Source organism: Rhipicephalus microplus, chromosome 4 (genome assembly GCF_043290135.1).
Source record: "Rhipicephalus microplus isolate Deutch F79 chromosome 4, USDA_Rmic, whole genome shotgun sequence".
Lineage (NCBI taxonomy): Eukaryota > Metazoa > Arthropoda > Arachnida > Ixodida > Ixodidae > Rhipicephalus > Rhipicephalus microplus.
Window position 1 is genome coordinate 226,349,242 of NC_134703.1, and position 21,992 is coordinate 226,371,233.

At 45.5% G+C, this 21,992-nt stretch overlaps 1 long non-coding RNA gene across 1 annotated transcript; it reads left to right on the forward strand.

Moving 5' to 3' along the window:
• The first annotated feature begins 2,719 nt into the window (after window positions 1–2,719).
• LOC142814115 (uncharacterized) lies at window positions 2,720–20,507 on the forward strand. Its single transcript, XR_012894815.1, has 3 exons — window positions 2,720–3,054; window positions 14,883–15,058; window positions 19,766–20,507. It is a non-coding gene; the product is annotated as an uncharacterized LOC142814115 (long non-coding RNA).
• The last annotated feature ends 1,485 nt before the right edge of the window (window positions 20,508–21,992 follow it).

A 21,992-nucleotide genomic window follows, 5' to 3' on the forward strand; every position in this document is an offset into this window, starting at 1 on the left:
GTTGTCCTTTTCAAGCCTCACTTGCACCCACCTAAGCTACGCCAGTGCTTTCGCCCTACACCAGCCATTTGCGCTCCCCAAGAAACAATCGTGCCGATGACCATGCACTTATGGCACCGACAATACAGTTGTGTTTGAGAGCTAATCTCTAAGCGTGTGCTTCTGGGTCATGCGGCATCGCTGTCTGCGTTGGAGGCATAAATGATAGATCGAAGACGAGAAAGTAAACACGGAGTCTGTAGATATCAAGAGCGACTGTAGCCTCGTTTTCTTCCTCAGTCACACAGGCTGTCTCCCCACCCCTTGCTTTCATTCCTTATAGTCGAAGCTTGAGCGTAAGCAGTGCGGCAGGCTTCGATTATCGTAAAGTGGCTGTAAACGTACCGCTTTGTTCGCGGCGCCTTCAAAGCACAATGTGGTGTGCGTGAAGCTTGAGCACTGGCAGTTTCAGTGGCAACATATAACGAATTATTGTTACGTTTCTACAACTGCGGAGTGCATGTGGCTGCAGTTAGCACTGCTTCAGCAAGAAGCTGCGCGTAGAATTCGCGTTAGGTAGAATTGTAATCTTCGTAGAACTTTTTGGTAAGTAAAAATGGAGTGTGACTGGGGAAAGTGCACTAGAATATACTGTGGCTAATACCGGAGGGATCTCTTTTTTTTGCCAGGGGGTAAAGCATGTAGTCGATTAAGGTTGCACGGCGGGCTTGTTGGTTATTCATGTTTTTCGAGGTATAGCGCATCCAGGACGGGACAGAGAAGAAGACACAAAACACATACACGGTGCTATAACTTTCAACAATGCTGTTTAATCCGAGAAACAGCAATACTTATACCCAAACATGGCGCGTCACAACCACGCGCTAGAACCAGAAAATTGTGATCTACTGCAACTCATGCGACATCTAAATAACGCAATTCTTTCAATGATAATGATACCGATGGCTTGCTGATACAGGCGTCTCCAAACTTAGCAGTTGATTTCTTTTCTATAATGAGCCTTGTCTTTTGGTTAGTGCTTCTTCCGATTATGCCGGTGCTATTAAAGAGGGGTTGGCACCCGTATAACGTGGCCAAAGCACAGCCTGGGGGTTTTCTTGCAATTCACTGCAAAGAATGCGGGTGCCAACCCCTCTTTATGCGCACCAGCATAATCGGAAGAAGCACTAACCAAATGAGAAGGCTCATTAGAGATGCGAAATTCATTGCTAAGTTTGGGGACGCCTGTATAAGCAAGCCACCGGTATCATTATCATTGAAAAAATTGCATTATTTGGATGTCGCATGAGTTGCAGTAGATCACAATTTTCTGGTTCTAGCACGTGGTTGTCACACGCCATGTTTGGGTATAAGTGTTGCTCTTTCTCGGATTAAACTGCATTGTTGAAAGTTAGCGCCGTGTATGTGCTCTGTGTCTTCTTCTCTGTCCCGTCCTGGATGCGCTATACCTCGAACAACATGGGTAAAGCATGGACTATGACAGGAATCACTGCCTTGCAGCTCTAGAAACATAAAATTGTGCCAGTCAAGTGTTTTGTTAACAAAAAAATTCCTGACAAATGTGCAGTCCTGTCTGGTGCGTTAAGCTGTCTCCCGTATTATTACTGCTTAGCCAAAGATAATTCTTCTCCACAGCACAGCTGTTTTTACACAATTACGCTGAGTTCTTGCATATGCATATACAAGATAAAAAATATATTAATGCTTACAGATATAGTAAGGTCAGCCTAATACTCATCTATGTAACACTTACGGCTCGTGAAAGAATTCTAAACAACACCACACACTAATTACAGGGCCCAGACACGAATATCTCTACCATTACCCTGTGTATTGAACGGAAAATAGTCAACATCTCGCAGATCTGCGCTTCATGTTTTCGTCGTTAATCTAGAATAACATAGATAAATTTTAACTTTGATGTGTTTTTTTTTCCTCTGTTGGTCTCCTCGAAGCTGGGTGTCTGGTCGCGTTCTTTTGGCGATTATGTATGTTTATGTACGCCAGTTAACGTATGCCGTTGCCCCGCTGCGGTGGTCTAGTGGCTAATATACTCGGCTGCTGACCCGCAGGTCGTGGGTTTGAATCCCGGCTGTGGCGGCTGCATTTCCGATGGAGGCGGAAATGTTTTAAGCCCGTGTGCTCAGATTTTGGTGCACGTTAAAGAACCCCAGGTGGTCGAAATTTCCGGAGCCCTCCACGAGGGCATCACTCATACTCATATGGTGGTTTTGGGACGTTAAACCCCCCATATCGATCAACGTAAGCAGTCATGGCATGCTGCTGAACAATAATCAGCTGGGAAGCTTAGTGAAGTTCAAAAATGCTTTTTTTCACATGCTCTCTACTGTAGGTAGGTATATTTTGTTACTGATTCGATGAAAATCAACGCGATCATCGCAGAATGCTTAGCTGCTATTTGCATTTTTGCGCGACCGGATGTTTACAAGCCATAAATCAACCACACCTGACAGCCGCAGTGCGGAAGCCAGAATACAATTTTCGGTAGCGTGAAAAAAAACAATTGAGACCAATCAAACTTACTGCAGGCTTTTTTACGCGCGCAGAAAATGTGAGTTTATGAATTTGAAATTGTGTGAATGAGTTTTCTTCTTTTCGCCAGTTTCGAGTTTTTTTTTTTCATGTGAGCTTCGGTATAGTCAGCTAACTACAAGCGGCCAAGACAAGCCCATTTCGGAGTCATTAGTTGTCAATATGGCGCTTGCGGGTTGTGCGATAGGTTATGTTGCTTGTCTTCTGCTACCGTGTTTATACGTCTTCTGTGTGCAGCCTCTATGCCTCTTCGAACTGTGCGGCAGGTGTAAAACAGATGTGGTTCAGTAAAACCGTGAAGAGTCATTTGAAATGTGAGGTAAACCAAAAGTCACGTTTTTCGTTTGCGGAGATGGTTACCGCGCCGTTGTGGACAACCTAGTAAAAGGCTTCATTCCGCTGAGCGTTGCCGATATGCCAAAAGAGGCCTTTATCGGTAAAGTGAGCCGGGTAAGGACATCAAGAACAGCTGCTTTTGCAGAGATGTCCACCTTCTTCGAGGTGAGTGTCATTTTATTTTCCATGACATTTTCCCTGGCGTGCATTTAGACGAAAAAAGGAAGGCACAACAAAAACATGTTTGAGCATGCGTGCGTTTTAATTTTTATGTGCCACATTTTATCCGTGTGTTCTGTATGTTGGCGTGCTGCACCTGATAACGCGTGCTCGTGTCCCATGGGATCTTTCGATCGCGGTCATGGCCGATCTGGATTAAAATGTTTCTATTATGTGTGGCTGCACAGCGACATAAGTTGTAGATGCCACTGTTGATCGCGATCAAAAAACCACATTCGGGTCAGCCCTGATGGCGCTGAAAATGTCCGGTGTGACACCGGTAGAGTTATTGATATATGAACAAGTCGACGTCGCTATTCCTGATGACCAACCTGCATTACATTGCATTTACTTATTGTTCGCGTATAATAGTAACACATCTACGTTCTCATTTCTGCGTGGTTATTTATAGTAACCTGCTTTCCTACTTCATGTGTTCTCTGGTTAAGCTATATTTACTCACCTCGTGCACATGGAGAACAAAAACGACTCACCGTGCAACACAACCTTTTCTATCAGAGTGACTGTGAAAGGAACGTCAGAACTTGAAAGGTAAATGTGCTTTAATAGTAAAACTGATTTTAACAGCATATAAAAATGCTAACTTCCTATGTCCTGGTTGCTTGCTTAAGCCAAACGTCTCTACAATAGTCACTCATTTAAGTACATTTGCGCTAACTGGCTAGGCAAGGGTAACTCATCCTATGTTACATTTTTTTTCAGGATCTGTTCGGTAGCGAAGTAGTAACCAGAACGAAAATGAAAACTGCTTCCTTTGAAACGTTTAGGTACATATGTCAGCTACATCTGTACATATTTGCCATTTAGATTCAGACATTTTTCAGTGTGTAGCACCAACTCACTCACTTATTTATTCACAATACTGCAGGCTAGCACAGCCCAAGCTGCAGTGGAATTACAAGAAAGGAGAATTGTACAGAAATAATTAATAACCATACTGGCACCACACGCAAATATGTCAGCTTTGCCAAGATGATTCCTTCAAATAAAAAGAACAGCACTAATAATTAGCAACCACACTTGGGACTTAGTAATGTAAGAGTCTTATTCAGCACAACAAAAGTTGAGCAAGGGCTTCATCAGAACTGTCTGCCTTGCAACTTCTTTTACCCTAGAAGAAGTTTGGTGAGCCTAGAAGTTCGGTGAGCGAGTCTGCAGCCGGCAGCATAGCGGAGAACAGGACTGGCTGAAAGCGCAGGCCTCCTAGCAAGTATTTTATGTTAGCAAACATATGGCAATCAGAGATAGCTAAGTCGAGTCTGTATGGCGATGGGTGACTGAAAATTTCCCACTGCTTCCTCTGTGGCCCATTGTTGTATTAAAAAAAAAAGACAGTGTCTTATGACAACATCTCTCTTTGCTTATTCCTAATTGCGCTCTGTAGGCATTTGAGAGTTAGACCTTCAATAGTGCAGTAAGGGTCATGCCATGTCACATAAATAAGGGAGCCATAAACTTGCGAAAGCTCAGGGGATGCACGCATCCTGCACCAGCTACCATTTAAAAGGCTCTACGTGTGCTGCATCACTTCTTGAGTATTGGCGTTTATCCGTGTCGCTTGCTTTCTTCTTGGTAACCCAACGCGTGTGCTTCAAATTTCTAGCACACAATAGCATGGCCGCACCTACGACTGACAACGAAAGAGAAGCATGTGCTGTGATTGCCAAATAATACTTTGATTTTAAGTGGCAAACAACCGACTGTATTTGCTATCACAATTATGTTTTTTTAAGTGGCGTGGCCTTGGTTGTCAGGTCATTAAACTAATTTACACTCGCACGTTAACGCACATCACCGACTAATATGCTTATTTTTTACGTGTTTACTTCAGTGCGGGCACTCAGCTGTTTTTGCATTTGCAGTTGCACCCCTCTATCGCTGTCTCCTATTGTTGGGTATAAAGTATCTTGTAACAATGTTCACCATCTGCAATGAGTATCATATGTTAATAAAACTACGTGTTCAGCGGTGGCGGCCTGGCAAAATGTTCAAATGATCGTGAATGACATTGACTAGAATGCTGTGCTAAAGAAGCTTCAAGAGCGAAATCTGTCAGCGGTAACAATTATTTAGTAAAGTCGAGCTTCTAGCTTCTAAGCATTTCCACATCGCATCGCGTTTGTGAACAAGGGGGTCTAGGCGACAATCACCTCACAGTCAGAAACCGTGTTTGTTAAGCCTATATAGTTACTTGTCCTGCTCGCATGTGCACCAGATCAGGTATGAATAAATTGACTACTACGAAATAAATGCTTGGAAGAACAGTTGAAATCACTAGCAACCTATTGTATACCTGTTATATGAGTAGAGTAGTGGAGCGCTTTTTCTTTCTACATAGCGTTACTGACACATTATTTTCTCCAACTGGGTGAGGTCGTCGCCTTCTTAACCACTACTGATTGTGTATACATCGCTGCAGTTGGTGTCGTGGATTCAACGCTGTCACCCCTGGCATGATGCCGTGCGGCTGTTGGCTGCTCTGTCTGCGTGGCGCCATGCGTTTTAGGGCAAATGCCGTATGCTTATCGTAGCTGCATAGATAGTGATTATGGTTGTGCTGATGAAAACTACACATCCAAATTACTTTTGTACTTCAGTCTCGGCACCTTGAATTTCTTTCGACGTGCCAATATGTTAACGGCCCATAGTCAACCTGCCATGGATCTTTGCTAGGAGCACCTGTACGTAAATACCGAATGTGTCAAACAAAACCATCTATGCAGGATTTTCGTTAACGATTACCCACCAGACGCTAGGCATCCAAACGCTATACCACTCACCATGTCTCTTTACGAAATCCGCTTCAATTTTCTTTCTTTGTTCCTAGGAAACCTGAACATTTTTCCCGTTTGGTGTTGTTTTTGACAGCTGCAAATCCGACTATGATTGTGCAAGTGACTAGATTGCCGTACAATTGAAAGAAAAGCCCTGTCTACGGCTCTAAGAACGCAGCCAGCGAAACAGCATGCCACGGATATCTTGAACTAGAAGCCGATGCAGATGGCGAATCTCACGAGCTTTGTGGGTTTATGCCTCACCTATTTTACCAAGGAAATATTACCATTTCTCTCCTCAAACACAGCAGGCATACACTCCTTCTTGAAGAAAGTTCACTTGAACTTCTTTGCGCTCATCAGAATGCTTTCACTGTTTGTAATGCAGCTGCATTTCTTCAGTTTTCGAGTACGTCATGGTAGTGCAAGAGAAATGTCAAAATGGCACCCGTTTGTCGTTTTTTCATGACCAGTCAGCATTTTAGGAACTGACTCTGCACGCAGTCTGCAGCACTGGAGTCTCTCTCTCTCTCTCTGTCCAACCACTGTATACCATCTGAGCTGTATGGAGCTAACTGAAATATTTTGGGAAATGAATTACTTCGTCCAAAAACTCTCACCCAATAATTTTCCCGAATTATCTGATTCGTTCAGTCAACAAGATCATTGTTTTACACTTGCTTTATTCCCAGTCAGTCTGCATTGTAAATATTGTGCATCATGCCTCTAAGTTCCTACACTATTGCAGTGCCTTGCTTTCATGTATTGAAAGTCATCGTGCTGTACACATTGCTCAATATTCGATAAATTTCAGCTGCACTGCACTGCTCAGCACCGCAAAATTGAATTATAGTACACACTTCCCCTAATTCGAGGCATGCTTACAAGGGTGCTTTTCGTCAAGAACTGAGAGCTGTGGCCTCATAAGATAGACAGGCACACTAAAGAAATCGCACAACACATATGCGTTGCATCACAAAATGTTATTTGCTTTTTACTCGGGGGCCATTTTAATTTTGAAAAATAGTGACATCGTACTTTACGAGCTAAAATGTATCTCTGGAGTGTCAACGTGCCAAAGCCAGCTTCTCAAGTTGCAGTCATGCTGACTGCATGTACGTTAATGAAGCAGTTATTTATGCAATTATTCATAAATTCATGTGGCTAAATCACTGCATAAACGTCAACCTGCAAATATGATGTGGAACAATTGCATGGTTTTAAATTAGGGAGCACATGCAGCTGTTGCGGTCAGCAACACAGCAGGCAGTATGATATGCGACAAGTAAATATTCATAGCTACCTATGAAGTAATACATGACTTAAGTAAGACAGTTACTGCAGCTCTAGTTCTGAGGTACGTGTTACTTAAAGTACAGACATCGTAGTATGTTGTGTTTACCGAAAAAGTTTCAGCAAGTGCTCCTGGAGAGTGAATGCGACAAGGTTTGAAGAGTAGGCCCTTGCTCAGTCAATGGTATTTATTTAACGTGGAAGTAGAAGAATCACTGAAAATGAAAAATGCAATTCTGTGCGTCTACTGAAGCACTGTCTTGAATGCCCAAGCATACATGGCTTGATTTCGCATTCACTCGGCAAAGAGAAACAGTGAAAATAGTGATAGAGGAGAAGAGGCTACTTACTTAACACCTCTTGAAGAAAGTAGGGAGGTGCTTGTTCTGCTAGGAGTGCTTACTTTGGATGTTATGGCATTTAGATCATCTATACTGAGTGTTGATATTTTGGGTACATATATATATGTATATATATATATATATATATATATATATATATATATATATATATATATATATATATATATATATATATATATATATATATATATATATCGGGAGGCTCGTAGAAATAGAAGAGAATCCGTTTATTCGGCGGACTTGCGCCCACTGAAGGAAAATATACACATCGGCTTAGCGGGTGGTGGACAGCGTGCTCAATGGCCGTCGGGGAACAGAATGCCCCACTGGATTGCAAGGCGCGTTCACCATCCGAGATACAGTCGTCATAGAATCTGGGGCTATCTCGTAATCGACGAATGGTCGACGTGCGGGCCACGATCTTCGCAGATGAATTGCGGTGCATCCTGGACCACGATACGGCCGCGTGCCGGCGGTATCGGCATGCGTAACACTATCCGCAATACGCTTCGTGGCATTGCTCCCCTCCTCAACGTAAGCATCAACCCAAAGCTTTGTTTACAATAAAACAAAAACGGACAGCCTGTGCGAAGGTAAACGGCAAATAAGCGCGAATCACGCGCACATAAGCAAAACAAGAGATGCCAACAGGGAGCGTCCTTTAGCGCGCATGATAGGGCTTTAAACGAACGACGTGTACCACTTCTTGTGCGCAGCGTCGTTGGGATGCGCTAGTCCCATCAGGGACCACTTCATAGTCCACTTCACCCACTTGACGCATGACTTTTTATGAGCCGAAATAACGGCGCATGAGTTTTTCGCTTAATTCGAAGCGGCGAACGGGCGTCCAAACCCAGACTCTGTCACCTGGCCTGTATGTTAAACCGCGTCTCCGCAGGTTGTAGCGTCTTGCGTCGTTTCGCTGTTGGCCTTTTATGCGCAGACGCGCAAGCTGCCGAGCTTCTTTTGCACGCGGAAGGTAGGCGGCCACGTTTAGGTTGTTTTTATCGCTGACATTAGCCAGCATGGCGTCCAGGGTAGTAACGGCATCCCTCCCGTGGACGAAATTAAATGTTGTCCTTTTAGTGGTCTCCTGCACCGCGGTGTTGTAGGCCAAGACCACGTAAGGCCGAGTTAGGTCCCAGGTCTTGTGTTCTGTGTCCACGTACATAGCGAGCATATCGACAATGGTCTTCTTCAAGCGTTACGTGCGACCGTTTGTCTGCGGATGGTACGCAGTCGTTCTTCGGTGATCTCTAAGACTTATGTAAGATTGCCTGAGCAAGATAAGCCGTAAATGCCGTTCCCCTGTCTGTTATTAGTGCCTCAGGTGCGCCATGCCGGAGGAGAATTGATTCGACAAAAAATTTGGCAACTTCTACGGCCGTTCGGAAGGGCCTTAGCTTCAGCGTATCGGGTGAGGTAATCAGTGGCCACTATGATCCACTTGTTACCGTACGTTGACGTGGGGAAAGGTCCAAGCAGGTCCATATCAATCTGTTGGAATGGTCTCGACGGGGGTTCAATTGGCTTGAGCAATCCAGCTGGTTTTGTTGGAGGTCACTTCCGGCGCTCACACTCACGGCAACTCTTGACGTACCACGCAACATGTGAGGAGAGGCGGGGCCAGTAGTATCGCTCTTGAATCCTGTGGAGTGTGCGTGTAAAACCGAGGTGGCCGGCAGTGGGTTCGTCACGTAACGCTTGTAAAATTTCTTCTCGGCGGCTGCTTGGGACGACAAGAAAATAAGCTGCCTTATTCGGTGCGAAGTTCTTTTTAACGACCACCCTGTTTTGCACACAGAAGCAGGATAACCCAGGCTTGAACTGTGCAAGCGGTATGGAGGCCTTTCCTTCGATGTAGTTGATCAACTGTTGTAGGATTGGGTCTGAGCGCTGCTGTAATGCAAAGGTGCTGCTGCTGATAGGCCCAAGAAAGGCATCGTCGTCTTTATGGCTTGATGGTGCGCCGAGAGGAGCTCTTTAGAGGCAGTCTGCGTCGGAGTGCTTACGACCAGACGTGTAGATCACCTTCAAGTCAAACTCCTGAAGCCGTAGGCTCCATCGAGCGAAGCAGCCAAAAGGGTCTTTCAAACTGGCCAACCAGCACAACGTATGATGGTCCGTTACAACCTTGAAGGGTCTGCCATACAAGTATGGGCGGAATTTTGAGGTGGCCCATACTATCGCAAGACACTCCTTCTCAGACGTGGAATAGTTCACTTCCGCTTTCGACAGTGAGCGGCTTGCATACGCGATGACGCACTCACAGCCCTTGTGCTTCTGAACGAGAATGGTACCTAAGCCGATGCTGCTGGCGTCTGTATGTATCTCAGTTTCGGTATTTTCATCAGTGACCCAGCACCGGCGGCGACTGTAAACGTTGTTAAAGTTCTTTGAATGCCTCACGTTGCGCAGCTTTCCAATTGAAAGGGGCAGCGACTTCGTGAGCTGTGTCAAAGGGTCAGAAAGGTGTGAGAAGTTCTTGATGAACTGCCGGTAAGAGGCGCACAGTCTTTAGAATCGGCGCACTGCTCTTTCGTTTTGCGGCTGAGAAAACTGTGCGATAGCGGCTGTATTTTCGGGATCTGGTCGTACGCCATCTTTGCTTATAATATGGCCACGGAACTTTAGTTCTTCATAGGCAAAATGGCATTTTTCTTGCTTCAGTGTCAGCCCTGATGACTTCATTGCGCCCAGTACCGTCCGGAGCCTTTCAGGTGGTCACTAAAGTTGAAGGCGAAGACGACCACATCATCCACGTATACGACACATATTTGCCACTTGAGGCCTGCCAGTACTGTGTCCATTAGACGCTCGCTGGAAGGTTGCTACAGCGAAACAAAGTCCAAATGGCATTACTTTGAACTCATACAATCCGTCCGGCGTGATGAAGGCTGTCTTTTCTCGGTCTCTTCCATCAACCTGAGTTTGCCAATACCCTGTCTTCAGATCAATAGACAAGAAGTACTTTGCATCACTAAGACGATCTAGGGTATCATCGATCCTTGGTAACGGTACACGTCCTTCTTGGTTACACTATTCAACCGTCGGTAATCGACGCAAAACCGAAGACTTCCGTCTTTCTTTTTGACAAGGACGACCGGGCTTTTCTATGGCTGAATTACATCGGCGTGTAACATTTCTTCAACTTGCTCTCGGATGGCCTGGCGTTCACGTGCTGACACAAGATAAGGGCTTTGATGGAGAGGGCGGATGTCTTCTTGTGTTATGATTCGATGCTTTGCGAGTGAAGTTGGTCGGACTTGTGAACAAGTGACGAAACAGTCGTCATAACATCGAAGAAGGTTCTGGAGCTGTTGCTGCTTGCATTGAGGCAAGGAAGGGGTAATGTCGAATGACAGCTGCGAGTTGTGGGTCTTTGGGGTGATGGTCGCTGGATTCGAAAAGGCGAGGGTGGCGCTGACTTCAGCAGTTTCATCGAGAAAGGCAATATTCGTGCCTTTGGCCAGGTGACAGTGTTCTTGGCTGAAATTTGTTAGCAGCACTGGGCCCTGTCCATTCCGGAAGTCCGCAATGCCTCTTGCGATTGCGATATCACGGCCAAGCAAAAGCTGTATGTTACCTTCGACGACGCCATGGGCATTTTTGGCAGTACCAGTGGTTAAGGTGATTTGGGTGGTTGATCGGGGTGAGACGCTCACGTCAATCTCGAGCACACGGAGGGCTGCGCGATTATGTGGTGCCGAGTATGAATTTATGGCTTCATCCGAGGAAAGCTTGAAGGATGTGGATGCCAGGTCGATAACCGCGTGATGTTGAGTCAAGAAGTCCATGCCGTGAATGACGTCACGGGAGCACTGTGGGAGCACCAAGAAAGTCGCAAGGTATGTGTGACCATCGAATGTCACCCTTGCAGTACATCGCCCCAATGGGGTGAGGAGGTGGCCTCCCGCTGTGCGGATCTGCAGGCCGTCCCAAGCCGTCTTAATCTTCCTCAGTTGTGCTGTCAATGGCCTGCTGATGACCGAGTATTCAGCCCCTGTGTCAATCAAGGCAGTTACCGGGTGGCCGTCGATAAATACTTCAAAATTGGTGACACGTGGGCTGGAGTTGCGCGTTGGTTTTGGGTTCGGGTCACGGCTTTGTCTTGTTGCTTCGTTTTGCTTCGTCTCGCGGCTTGGGTTGTTGTGCGTTGTCGTCGTCGTAGATGATGTGCTGCCTTCATATATGGTCGTCGGTGGAGGGTCTTCAGCTTTTCCTTTTGAAGCAACCTCACCTCCAAAGGTTGCTGGTTTTAGCTTCCCCTACGGGGACTTGGGGACCTTCTTCGTTCGTTGTCGCTGCGGTTCGGTGACGCGAAGTATGGAGATGGTGGTGATAAGAGAACGGCTGGACAAGTACTCTGTATGGCGCAAGTAGTCTTCGATTGCCGGAGGTCCTTGTCCAGGGCGTGGCCGTGGTGCCCGAGATGAGAAGCTATGCAGTCCCATCCGCCTGTAGGGGCAGTGTCGAATATTGTGGCCGGCCTCACCACAGTGAAAGCATAACGATGGTCGTCGGGAGTTCTCCAGGTGTCGCATTTTCTTGGGCTTGGGCGTCTCTCGTATGTAGGTTGGGCGGGGAAGGGCGGATAGCTACTTGGGGCTGCAGGGTACCGTCGAGGACTGGGCTCGTCTCGTCGGTGTGGCCTAGAGTTCACTGCAGCGGCGCAAGTCATTGCTTCGGCCTCTGTTCCAGTCGTCGCTGATGAAGAGCTAAGCGCCTGCTGGACATCATCACGCACTATGTCCAAGAGAGATGCTGCTTGGGTGGGCTGGGGGGAGAAGGTAGTAATCGACGTAGTTCTTCTTTAACCACTTCTCGAATAGCTTCCCGCAGATCGTTGGTGGTTAGCCCACCTCGAACCGGTTCCGAGTAGAGCGAGCTGAGCTGAAACGGGCGGTTGTATTGCCGAGTCCGGGCGTCCAGAGTCCTGTCTATAGTGTGAGTTTCTTCAGTAAATTCGGCGACTGTTTTAGAGGGTTAATTATGAGGCCGGCGAAAAGCGACTCCTTCACCCCTCGCATTATGTATCTGCCCTTTTTGTCTTCAGTCGTGTCTTGGTCCGCTCGCCGAAAAAGACGTTTCATTTCTTCAAAGTACACGTTTAGGGTCTCATTCGGCTGTTGGGTCTTCGATTCCAGCAGCAGCTGGGCCCTTTCTTTTCGCATGATGCTGGTGAAGGTCCTGAGCACCTCATTCTTCTGAAATTCCCAGGTGGTCAGTGTGGCCTCATGGTTTTCACACCACGTTTTGGCGGGGCCGTCCAGAGAAAAGTAAACGTATTGCAGCTTCATTTCTTCATCCCACCTGTTTATGATAGCCACGCGTTAGAATTGGTCGAGCCATTCTTCTGGGTCTTCAGCGGCATAACCATGGAAAGTTGGGGGCACCCGCGGCTGCTGCAGAATGACCGGGTTGGGTGATTGCGGGTTGCTCATGGTGGCTGTGGAAGTGTCCTTTTGTGGTCGCGTGGGTTCTGGTAGCAGTCCCAGCTTAGGTGGCAGGTTTCGGAGGTGGCGGCTGCTTCGAGTATTCGTGTCTTCAGCGTCCTCGTTCTCTGCAGTGGCTGTTTTAAGGTGGTTCTTGTGCATACCCAGCACCTCCACCAGATGTCACGTAAGAGTGAGGGTAGCCCGAAGACAGGAGACCGGGAGGCTCTTAGAAATAGAAGGGAATCCGTTTATTTGGCGGACTTGGGCCCACTGAAGGAAAATATACACATCGGCTTAGCGGGTGGCGGACAGCGTATTCGACGGCTCTGAGAGAACAGAATGCCCCACTCGATTGCAAGGCGCATTCACCATCCGAGATACAGTCGTCGTAGAATCTGGGGCTATCTCGTAATCAACCAATGGTCGACGTGCGGGCCATGATCTTCGCAGATAAATTGTGGTGCATCCTGGACCACGATAAGGCTGCGTACTGGTGGTATCGGCATGCGTAACGCTATCCGCAATACGCTTCGCGGCAATATTTTCACTCCCAAGACCCGCCCTCCTCCCTCCAAAAAAGTCACAGAAGGCAGCGATTCAAGAAAGAAAAAAAGCCCAGAAGGGTGGCTCTGGCGATTAGAAGCTTGTTTGATTGAGCCTCCTCTCGAAAGAGAAGAAAATTATTACAATAGAACGAGTGGATTGGGCAACAAATAGAGGCTTTGGAGGAAAGGAATGGCAGACTTCAGAACCCCTGTCAGCCAATGGTCGGCTAACTTTCTCACAAGCCGAGTCACTCTAACTCGTACTGGACCATAAATGAGAATCTGAATCAGCCGTATGTGCAAATACATTTTGTGATTGAGTGAGCTTCACATTTTTTTTGTTCGGCCTGTGCTTTCAACGCACCTTCGACAATTTAAAGATAGAATTTTCGGTGAGCTTGTAGTACGCGCTCTCTTATCTTTCATTATTCTCTGGGGAATTGATTGATATTTGGAGTTTAACGTCCCAAAGCCACCATATGATCATGAGAGAGAGCGTAGTGGAGGGCTCCGGAAATTTCGATCACCTGGGGTACTTTAACGTGCACCCAAATCTGAGCACACGGACCTACAACATTCCCGCCTCCATCGGAAATGCAGCCGCTGCAGCCAGGATTCGAAATTAATCTCTGGCTAACACTGGCCCATCTGCCCTATGTAGCAATGGCCGAAGCTAAAAGGAACATTTTACTTTGCACCTGTATGGTCATCAACAAGTCTTGCCCCGCCGCGGTGGTCTAGTGGCTAAGGTACTCGGCTGCTGACCCGCAGGGCGCGGGTTCGTATCCGGCTGCGGCGGCTGCATTTCCGATGGAGGCGGAAATGTTGTAGGCCCGTGTGCTCAGATTTGGGTGCACGTTGAAAAACCCCAGGTGGTCTAAATTTCCGGAGCCCTCCACTACGGCGTCTCTCATAATCATATAGTGGTTTTGGGACGTTAAACCCCACATATCAATCAATCAATCATCAACAAGTCTTTTGGTGTGTTTTCGAAACAAATGGGAGTCCAGCTTCTTGTACCCTCTCATTGTTTCTCAGCACGACGGCACAAATCTCACCTTGTACCTAGTCTATTGGTTGCCATAATATATTATTTTTTATCTATTTATTATTTTCTTAAGCCTCTGAGCTATATTCTGAATGTAAGGACTACCCGTGACACACCCGTTACTTGCTACGCTTCTCACTTATTATGTTCACAGAAGTCCAACATGAATCTCTACCAACAAGCTCAGCTATTCATTATGAGTTGTAAATTTCTATAATGTAGTGAACATTCTTTCTCATGATTTTTTGGTACCTATTATCTGTCACCCCTCAGGTTTCAGTCATATCTTCCAGGTCAGCCACCTTCGGCACAAACACTGCAGCTGCTGCCTCCACCACCACGGCCAAGATTTCACTTCAGCCATTTCTGCATCACGACCAGTATCACCACTTCTGAGCCGCTACCACAGTCCATCCCAGTGATGCCTCACATTGACAGGGCTTCACATGCTTCCAAAGGAAGCTATCAGGCAAGTGTGCACTTTTTTTTATTTAGCTTTCAATGGCATTGATTTTTCAATGGGCAGATCAACTGAAAAGTCTACCCACTTCATGCTTCTTGACCAGGGTTAAAACTACGTGTGTCTGTCGGTGCAGAGAACAAAGTGTATGTGAATTTCAAAGTAGCTTTTTTATTTTATTTTACAATACTGCAGGTTCCTCCTCGGGCTTATGCAGGAATGGGTTGAACTTGAATACACAAAAATGGGAGGAAAATAAATGGAAGTTACGTATAAAGCAAGTAAGAACAAGAAATATGCGCATTATACAGTAAACAAGATGTTCATATAAGTTCTGAATTCTGCTCACGTATTTGACAGACGAGCAGTTCACAATATCAGTTGGCCGCTTATTCCATTGCGAAATGGTGTGCAGAACTAAATAATATTTGTAAGGGTTGTGTTATTATTTTGTGTATCAGGGCAAGCAAAAATTAGAAAAACGTACTTTTACCTTGTTTACCAGATATGAAAGCAGATTCTTTTTCCACAATTTTCATGTACCCTGCAATTCTGAGCAAGTGCTCCCACTAAGGTGAAATTGACGAGATTTGGAGGGGGGTGGGGTTCTTGCTCGGTCTTGCGTCAAAAATTTAGATGGTGGTAGTAAAGCCGCATGTGTTTTCAACGAAACTGAAACACTTTAATAAATATGCATGCATTCACTATGGTTCTGCAACCTCGTTGCACTTCTAAATAAAGAAAGTGAAGGAAACTGCAGAAATGGAAGGAAGGCAAGGGGGGAGGGGTGTGCTTGCTCAGATGTTCGCGCACGTTTTAAATATCTTAAATGAGAGATGATGGCACATCCTTAGGGTGGGGGGGGGGTTACTTCTTGAGATATTACAGTATTGCTCCTCATCCTGCGTATCTTTTTTTTAATCAACTGAAAAAGGCAACCTGAAAGCAAATGGCACTTTTAAAGATAGTATATTTATAGCTTCTTTTCTTTGTAAACTGACAAAAAGCATGAAGTTTAGTATTTTTAGGGAAAATAAAAAACCGTCCAACTAGTAATGTTTAAGCATTTACTGAAGTCAGACACAGTGAAATACATCAGTTGGCACAGTAAAAAAAAAGGTTGAAATCGATCTTCTCGAAATGGCATTTTTTGTTAAGTCAGTATTAAAAGTTTAAAATGGCAAAAGTATCATGCTGATTATTTGTGCACATACTCAAGCAACACATGGTGGTGTACTGAACTGAACTTGATGCTTCAGAATAACTTTCATTTGATCTAAAAAAAGTTTGTCAAACTTGTCTAAAATTATGTACAAGAGCAAAAAATGCATTTTTTGTAATTTAAACCATACTTTGGTTCGGTCAATAAAACACAAGGCTCTGAACAAATTAGTATAAATATCTGGTCGCTATCATTATTACATGCTACAGGGGCTACAGGGTAAAAATAAGTTTTTACAGGGTAAAAAATACGTAGAAGTCTGGGACTTGGCCGGTCTTCTCTAAGCGACACAGTGCTCTGAAATAAGGCAGAGTTAACATACATCCACAGACCTGTCTTATTAAAAATGGCAACGTAGATAGATGGTCCAGAAAAGTTATTGTCACTACCCCTTAATAGGAGGCTGTAACTGGGTAGACTCAAATGGCTGACTTAACAGCCCCCAAAATGCACTGCTGAAGCTTCAAGAGTTAAATATCAGGTCCTTTTAGCAGGGGTGCAACAGCTGCGCCAATTGCGCCAATTTGATACAATTCCCGATAGCTGCACCGAGCTGCGCCAAACCCGTTAAGTCGTTGAATTCGCACAATGCTGCGCCAAAATACTCAGTCAGCCTCAATTTTTTTTCAGGTGTGCTAATTTTTGTCAGCAATGCAGGCCATGTCGGCCACCTGCAGCTTTGCGCCATCAGTCAAAGCGCGCAGATCCGAACTACAGTGTCTAGCATATACCTAAAATAATCTAGTTACCCAGACTATGCTGGTGAGACGTGATCGACCAGATAAAGTAACAACACTGCATGCCCATCGGTCCGTTGACAGCAACAGATACGTATAAGCGGGACGTCGCAACTTCAAAACAAAAATGTGTTCATGTAGCCACCAACGTTTCGCGGAACATGCGAGTTTTCTTGCCAGAAAACGCGGCTATGGCTTATGAAGGCTTGACGTGCTCCAGATGCCGGCGTTTATTACCTTAGCAGTGGCACATAACATGTTTTTTGTCTGGAAGCTGCGTCGTTCTTGCCACGGTTCTGGCAATAGATATCTGGTAGCGTCGCCGGGGCAACGGGCGCGCGCCTTTGTTACTTTACCTGGTCGAACGCGCGTTGCAAGGTAGACGAGGAAGGGGATGGTGAGTGCACGTTAGAGAATTTGTTGACTTTCGTTCTAAAGCTGCTTGAGTCCCCTTTGCCGCACTAGACCAGTGCCCCGCGAAAAAGCGTGTTGAGATATACAAGGGGCTGTTCACGATACTGGGACACTTCACATTTTGCTAAGTTACTCATGCATTAGTTCACTGTTCAATTCTGAGTACCAGTATAATCACTGACGTATAAAAAAGCTACTGGCAATCATTTGCAGCAGTGTGTGACATTAATTCTTTCCCTCAGAAAAAAAACTAAATTGTGTGCCAGTTTTTTTTCCCCAGCTCTACTTCTCGGTTTTACGAATCTCCCAAATTTCAAAGTCGCAATCTCGGCAGATTGATATTAAAAGTTTAAAAGTCTCAGAATTTGTCAAATGATTTCACAGGTGCAGTAAATGTTATATGGACTTTCTTATTGGTTCCTTAGCGAGGTGGTTCAATATACTACCTTCGTTGAAATAGCTGTGGGCTTGGTGGCTGTGCCACATTAGTACCCACTGGTCCGCTGCGCTTCGCCATGCAGGATTTCATCCAAGCTGCCCTCCTGCTAGTGCTTGTTCCTGACCTGGATGCTGTTTAAGCGTGCACTTTACAGTCTCCTCAACCAAATCTCTGCGCCGTTGGTGCTCGTGCCGCGTATCTGTGGGAGCTGCACAGGAGGCAACATATCAACAGCCTTTCCACTATCGCACCCACACCCGCTGTTTGTCAATCTACCTTGGCTGGCCCCATCGCCAACGACAACCTTCACAGTGTCGCCTATAAAGCAGCCGCATGGATCTGCACCGCATGTGGGCTTGGTGGCTGTGCCACACTAGCACCAACTAATCAGCTCCGCGTCGCCATGCAGGTCGGTCCATCGTATCAATTACACTCCAAAAAACTAGTAACTACATGTTGGTACAGCTGCCGAGCCCGCAGTGTTTGATGTGTATCTGTTGCGATTGTATTGCGGTTCTCCGCAATATATTATTGCTTGCGGGAGATATAGAAACTAACCCAGGACCAGTAACGGCACGCATTCTCATCGAGCTGAAAAAGCTGTCTGCTCGACAATTCCAGTTACTAACAGAAATACAGGACATCAAAACCCGTTTCCTTGAGAACAGCGCTGCCATTTCTGACCTAAGCAGGCGTTTGGCTAGTGTTCAGACGAGCTGCCATTGTATTGAAGCCATGCGGGAGCAGCTGGAATCGATACAATCAGACATAGTTGTTTCGGCTAGTCAAATTGTAAGACTGGAAAACCACCTTGACAAAGCTGAAAACCATTCAAGGTGTAAGAACTTGTTGTTCCACGGCATTCCTGATTCATGCGCTCCGAAGAAATAGTTCGTGCGCTCAAAATCATTCGTGTGCTCCAAAGATATAAGTATTCGCCACAGCGCTGAACACCTCAACTTCACATTAGACCCTCAAATAATTGAGCTAGCACATCGACTCGGTATACACACTCAAAGTCGAAACTTACCAATTATTGTAAAATTCAATCTTTATAAAACCAAGGAAGTGATACCATCCAACGGCCGTAAATTAAAGGGCACTTCTTTCGGCATTAGTGAAGACTTCTCCCGGCGAGTGCAAAACGCGCGAGAGCAACACGCTGCTTTTGCAAGAAACAAATCCGTTCTTTCCTTGCTTCATTAAAAAACTCTGCACGTCAACTCGAAGCGATATGTCTTTAACGAGTCATCTGAGAGTGTCGAGGAACTAACATAGCTATAGGGGAGACCCGCTCAAGTTTGCCCGCCGACGCCAGCGCTTGCTCTTCTCCTGCTAGAAAAATCGCACACTAGTAGCGTGTAGCGACCCTTCTGCTCCCTTTAGCTTCCATGCATTTGCGAAGGGCGCGCTGCACGTGAAACCCCCCTCGTTCCGCGATGTCACCCCAACAGAAAGGGGAAACTATTGCTGCGTCGTCAATTGTCACAATTCATGGAAACACAAAGGGGTTGACTCCACCAGTGAAATTCTACCGATTTCCAAACACATGGTACGAAAAAAGCAGACAACAGGAATAGATTAAGGCAGTGCACCGAGAAAAATAAGAAAACAATTTTTAAATAAAATTAGCACGCGCACAATGCATTCAACATAACGGGCGTTAATTCCTGCGTCACCATTCCTCTTATCTATCGAGTTACTGAGAGATGCACGCCCCCATCCTAAAAGTATAAATTACCATAATACTTACAACTTCCGTCTTTAGAGCAATGTTGAAAAAATGCCAAGAAATGTGTTTATGCTGCTACTATTATTGGGTGTTGTAGGGAACGTAGTAGTTGAAGCTGTGTACACATGTGGTATATGTGATGTGTGGTTATATATGTTTTATATCTATGCAGGGCCGGTGTAATGCCAAAAGCTTGGACAATGAATTGTAGCAGACATTTTGTGAGAAACTGCAAAAATGACTCAAGTCTGCACCTGTCGTATGTGCCGACAGTGTTTCCAGTGGCTTACAATAAATGGGCACCTCACTCGAAAACGGCGCAGAGGTATGATAGGCAGTGAACCACATAACTGTGCGTTCTAAAGCATTTTCTGAGGACTGTTAATTTCTGATTTCAAGCTCAGCGAGAATTCGTTCTGCGTATGTGCGAATATCAAGTAAAGCTAAAATAGAAGGATTTTAAACATACATTACACTTTCACACCACTGCAATTTAGGGGTAAGATTGGAACACGGTTAGTAACAAGCACAGTAACAAGTTTTCGTACGTAGCTATCTCCGTGAAGTTCTCGTATAAAATGTTTCTGTCCAATTTTGTATAAAATGTTGCACCTGCTGTGTTTCTGTATAAAATGTTGCACGTCCATTGTTTGACACAGTGAACTAGTTGTTACTAAGTGTGCAGGGGCAGCCCAAACAATACGGTGCATTTAGTGATCAAAATAAAATGCTTTTATAGCAATGTGCTCTTCCCCTGCAGATTAGACGCACAAAAAAAGTTTCTCTGAAAGCTGGGCGCTCATCATGATGGCACGCACGCTGTTCGTGAACTCGAAGTACCCGCGATGAGAACGGTGATAATGCAAGGAAAGACACGCGAGATAGATGTAAATTTTTGTTGTGGGTCAGAAAGAAGCCCCAAATAGACGATTAAATTTTGAAGTGCTGTGTATATACCACACGATAACATGGGTGGGTGCTAGTAAATTAAGGTATCCCAACTACTAGCAGTGACAGCGCAAAAACCGCTTAACCTAAAGCACGAGAAGCGGCCTGACCTATGCATCCAGTAACAAACATAGTGCATAGTACACACAGCCTACCAAATAAGACAGGTGTATAATTATGAACGTACAGAAAGTTCTTTCACCTCTAACTCCAAGTCGTAAACAGCGTCGCCTTTCACTTGTGAAACGCACTTCGCTCTGATGAGGACGGCATCGTCTGCTACAACTTCCTTCGCATCGGCTACATGGCTGAGCAGACGCTGTCCTTTTACCAAATTGTTGCCACGAAAAAAATCCTCAATTGCGGCGATCCTATTAAACGCGGAGAGAAGCGTATACATCATTAACGCGCGTGACGCGAAACTCTCAAGAACACGTGTAGAACGCGTGCGGCGTGTGAGCAAAGCAACGCGTTTTCAAGGCAGGTTGAAGGGGACAGCGGAAGGGTCAACACTCAAGTAACCAGCTTTCTTCCCGCATTGACTGACAGCACCAGGCTCTGCAACGCCTCGGTCGGCGTGGGTCTCCCCTATCATGCCGTACTGAAACGCCCTGCCACGCTACACGTGCTGCTCGTGCGCATACGTCTTTTTCGGTTATCTACACTGCCCCACCATGGTAGTCTAGAGACTAAGGTACTCGGCTGCTGTCCCGCAGGTCGCGGGATCAAATCCCGGCTGCGGCGGCTGCATTCCCGATGGAGGCAGAAATGTTGTAGGCCCATCTGCTCAGATTTGGGTGCACGTTAAAGAACCCCAGGAGGTATATGGACTCCGTAACACTTCCTTATGCTACATACGAAAAAAATATGGAGTTTTATGGAAATATACGGAAGTTGTATGGCATTTACGGAAAGCTTCTTATGAAGTATAAGGAAGGATATAGAAATTTTATGGCGTATACGCAAAGCTTTTTATGGAGTATAGGGAAAGATAAGGAAAATGTATGGCATATATGGAAAGCTTTTTATGGAGTATATGAAAAGATAAGGAAAGATAAGGAAACTTATTAAGCATACAGAGAGTTCATGATGGAAGATATGGAAGGATAACGAAAGTGTATGGAGTGTACAGAAGCCTTCATAAGGAAAATGCAGAATGTAAGGTCTTACGGAAATATACAGATTTTGTAAGGTTCTTACGAAAATGTGCAATAGTGTATGAAAGGCATGTGGAATTTTGCAAAAATGTGGAAACTCTACAGTTGTTGTCACATTTTCAGCAGAAAATCCGAGCTCTATAAAGTTATAAATGAATGCACAGTGACATATATAGTACAAAAGAATAACGCAGGCTAGTCTGTGTTGTCAGTCACCGCTGTTCGCCCTTTTGCAGAATGAATACAACTTCTGCAGATGACCAGGTGCTAAAGTCTGTCACACGGAAAATGTGT